The sequence below is a fragment of the Achroia grisella genome, unplaced genomic scaffold, assembly GCF_030625045.1.
Source record: "Achroia grisella isolate CSIRO2021 unplaced genomic scaffold, CSIRO_AGI_Agris_v1 utg43482, whole genome shotgun sequence".
Classification (NCBI taxonomy): domain Eukaryota; kingdom Metazoa; phylum Arthropoda; class Insecta; order Lepidoptera; family Pyralidae; genus Achroia; species Achroia grisella.
In genome coordinates, this window is record NW_026712857.1 from 4,693 (window position 1) to 9,384 (window position 4,692).

A 4,692-nucleotide genomic window follows, 5' to 3' on the forward strand; every position below is an offset into this window, starting at 1 on the left:
CATATGCAGCCGTAGTTTATACTAGAGTATTGAGTAATAATAAAAATCCCTGCCAAACAACGTTGATTATGGCAAGAACTAAAGTTGCGCCTGTAAAACAAATATCTTTACCGCGCTTGGAACTATGTGCAGCAGCATTGTTAAGTAAATTACTTAAACATGTTATGAGAATACTTTCCATTGATACCAGTAAAACATTTGCTTGGTCTGACTCCAAAGTAACATTGGCCTGGATAAAAGGCGACCCAAATAAATGGACACCATTTGTTAAAAATAGAGTTATAGAAATTAGAAACAATTTGAATATTCAGTGGTTGTACATTAATACAAAAGAGAACCCCGCTGATCCAGCATCACGAGGATTATTACCCAGTGTACTAAAAGAGAGTCATTTATGGTGGCAAGGTCCAGAATTTCTGCAAATGTCTAATTTTATGTTACCAAAAGATATAATTCCTGAAACAGAGTTGGAAAAAAGATTTCAGATTAAATGTAATACGACAGTTATAAAAACTAAAGATGATGAATTTAAACTTACCTTATTGAATAGATTTTCGTCACTGAAGAAACTATTGAACGTTTTTGCCTTTTGTAGAAGATGGATGAAAAATGTAAAAAGAGAAAATATTAAACATAAAAGCATAGATTGTGAAGAAAGAGATAAGGCACTTACCGTTTGTGTTAAAATAGCTCAGCAAATAGACTTTACAGATGAAATAGAAACCCTGAAAAAGAAGAAAATTATTAAAAGATGTAGTCGATTATTACCATTATGTCCTTACCTTGATGAGAATGATGTTCTGAGAGTTGGTGGCCGTTTAAAGCATGCAGAGCTGAAATATGAAAGAAAACATCCTGTCATACTTACCAGAGATAATCCACTTATACCACTTTTGTTGGATGATGCACACAAAGAGACGCTGCATGGAGGTCCTCGATTAATGACTTCATACCTGCAAAATAATTATTGGATTATAAATGGCGGTCAAAGAATAAAGAGATTTTATAGACAGTGCAAAAAATGTGCTATATATAATGCTACTACTAGTAATCAATTAATGGGAAACTTACCTGACGTTAGAGTGAATCCATCTCGCCCATTTTCAATAAGTGGAGTCGATTATGCTGGTCCTATACTATGTCGAATGAGCAAAGGACGAGGAGCTAAAGCATATAAATCATATATATGCCTATTTATTTGCATGGCAACAAAAGCCATACACCTTGAGTTAGTCAGTGACATGACAACAGAAGCATTTATTTCGTCATTTAAAAGATTCGTTACACGAAGAGGTCGATGTTATGAGCTGTGGAGTGATCACGGAACTACATTTATATCAGCAGAGAAAACCCTATTTGAGATGTGGAAACAGGGTAGAAACGAACTTCCTGAAGAATTGAGAATTTTGTTGGATGATAGAGGCACTGTTTGGAAATATATACCACCTGGCGCTCCTAACTTTGGAGGCTTATGGGAAGCCGGGGTGAAATCTGTGAAGTATCACCTTAAGCGTATACTAGGAGATACTACGCTTACTTTTGAGGAGTTATACACAGTCTTGACTCAAGTAGAGGCTTGTCTTAATTCGCGTCCACTAACAGCACTTAATGATGATTACGAGTATCTGACACCCGGACATTTCCTTGTTGGAGAGCCTACTATAACTTTACCAGACAGAAACTATGAAAAGGTAAATGTATCCAATTTAACGAGATGGCAATTGACGCAGAAAATGGTGCGTGATTTTTGGTCAAGATGGCAAACTGAATATTTGTCTCGATTACAGCAACGTCCGAAATGGATGAGAGTTCAAAAAGATTTCGAGATTGGAGATATGGTCTTAATAAAAGACTCAAGAGCGTCTCCATCCAGTTGGCGCCTTGGTCGAATACAAAAGAAGTATCCGAGTTCCGATGGCCTAACTAGAGTTTACGATGTTCGTACAGCCACAGGTGTTATGCAGCGTTCGGTGTCTAAACTTTGTAGACTTCCTGATTTCAACTGAGAATGATACGTACAAGGATATGGGCATATCCTTGGCGGCGGAGAATGTTGAAGTTGATTAAAAAAAAAAACAAATATATTACAATCTAAAAATGTAATGAGTCTGTGGTCTGTATTCAGTAGTATTAGAGAGTTGTTAAAATTAGTGGAATAAAAATTGTGTGTTTGAATTTTGAAGGTTGTTTTAGTGAAATAATTCCTTCAGCTATAGTAAACGCAAATAGTCTATGCCCATACAGTACAGTTCAGGAGAAATAAAACAAAGAAAATCATTTTGAAATTATGTGGATTCCATTGTAGTTATTTTCGATTTGATTTTGTGTTCTATTTCAGGGTGCCGACATTCAGTTCCTGGGCTCCGAGGTGGTCATAGACCTCCGCCACAACAACATCACCACCGTGGAGGTGATGGACATGCCCTCCTATCTCGAGGCCACCACCACCTCCGTCACCGAGTCCAAAGTGCTGCTCGACGACAACCCGTTCAATTGCGACTGCAACATGTACTCCTTCATCAGACGTCTGCGAGGTCTCTCCGCAGCGGTCACGGCGGAACCTACGTTCGTACCTGACGACGCTCGCTGCGCCGCCCCCCCCGCCCTCCAGGGCCGTCTCGTGGCTGCGCTGCGGCCCGACGCGCTGACTTGCGAGCTGCCGTCGGACCACTGCCCCCACGACTGCTCCTGCGACTTGCGACCGGCCGCGAGCTCGCTGGAGGTGAGCTGCCTCGCGCTGCCCGAGCTGCCGGACCCCGCCTCGTACGGGATGGCGAGCACGCGGCTGCGGCTGCTGCGCCCGCCGGCCGACCTGTCCGCCCTGTCCGCCCTGCCGCCCCACGTCACCGCCCTGAACCTCAGCGGCGCCGGCCTGACGCGCGCGCCCCCGGTGCCCGCGACCGTGACGGAGCTGGACCTCTCCCCGCAACCTGCTCGCGAGCGTGCCGCCGGACCTGCTGCGGGCCGACACCACGCTGCGGCTGGCCGACAACCCGCTCGGCTGCGACTGCGAGCACGCGGCCGAGCTGGCCGCGCTGCAGGCGGCGGCGGCGAGCGTGGCGGACGCGGCGCGCGTGCGGTGCGGCGGCGGCGGGGAGTCCCCGTGGGCGGCGGACGCGCGGCGCGCGTGCGCGGTTCGGCGGCCGGCGGCGCTGGGTGGAGCCCTGGCGGCGCTGGGCGCGGCGCTGGCGCTGGCCGCCGCCGCCGCCTGCCGGTACGCGGACCGGCTCAAGGTGCTCGCGTACTCGCGCGGCTGGCTGCGCTGGATGCTGCGCGAGGAGGACGCCGACCGCGACAAGGAGTACGACGCGTTCGTCTCCTTCTCCCACAAGGACGCGCGGTTCGTGGCCGAGCGCCTGGTGCCCGCGCTCGAGGGCGTCAACGACAACCAGACCGAGAACGTGACGGTCACACCGCCCTGCTTGTGATCGTAACTTGAACTCTATGCGGATGCTATTAGATGCCGATTCCCGTGTCACTCGATTTTACTCACGACTTCTCGAGGTGAGCGTGGAGTAGACGCGGAGGCTCGGGTAGTACAAATGTTAAAGCAATGTAGACTTTATTTATACGTTTTAAGTCATATATTAGAACGAGTCAGTGGATGTTGTAGCTGTGTTTAGGTTTCATTGTTATGTTATGCTTTAAATACATATCGATATAACTTTGTATGAGCCAAGACTTTACTATATTTAATGTTTTTTTTTTTTTTTTAAACCTTATGTCTTTGAGATAGGGTACATTTTTTTATTTTTACTTGCACACTTGAGCCATAGTAATAATTTGTTTTTTTTTTTTTTTGCCTATATAAATTTACGAATGTTAAATGTACCTATACTATATACATGCTATTTATATATGCACATGTTGATATATATACATATATAATTGTTGTTGGTGTCCTGAGTGACTGTTAAGGAAATATATAGTTCCTTAACAATATACAATATAAAATGAAACTTTTTTTTTTTGTACAATTATAATTACATTTATATGCATTTCATAAGTAAATAATTTTTTTTATTTTTTTATTTACATGTTGTACAGATGGACGCCAATGTAACTATGTTATATATGAATAGGAATTGACTTGTAAGGTACGGATATTGATATTTTAAACTATGTAACTATGTACTCGTATGTGTCACAATCAAAAGAATCTCGTGTGCACCACATGTTTATTAATTGTGTGTTTGTATGATTCATCGTAGTGATCATTACTTTTATTACTTTCAACAGCGCCATCTAGTGGCACCGAGTAAAGCTAGTTCAGTGTGGTGACAGTAGTTCAGCTTGATTGATATGTTTATTCATGTAGGTCTCTTACAGACTCTTATGATGTGTCAAGTAAAATATACCGTCAGTTCGGAATGTTTTTTTTTTTTTTTTTTTTTTTTCTCTTTTTAAGTATGGTATAGTAGATGGCGCTGTTGAGTTGTCCTGAAGATATTATTATTGCATAATACCGGTTATACATGTACTGTGGGTGCAGCCTGTCTGTACAACTGTCGGTGCTATGTAATGTACTTAAAACGGAGTTTATAGAGCGCGCGTTGAAACTGTTACATATATAACACCTTGTGATATTTATATATTGTTAAAACGGCTGCGACAAAGTGTCTGAACTACATGACCAATTTTGTGACATTTAATTTTTTATTTTTTTTTTTTATTTTAATTTTTTTAATTATT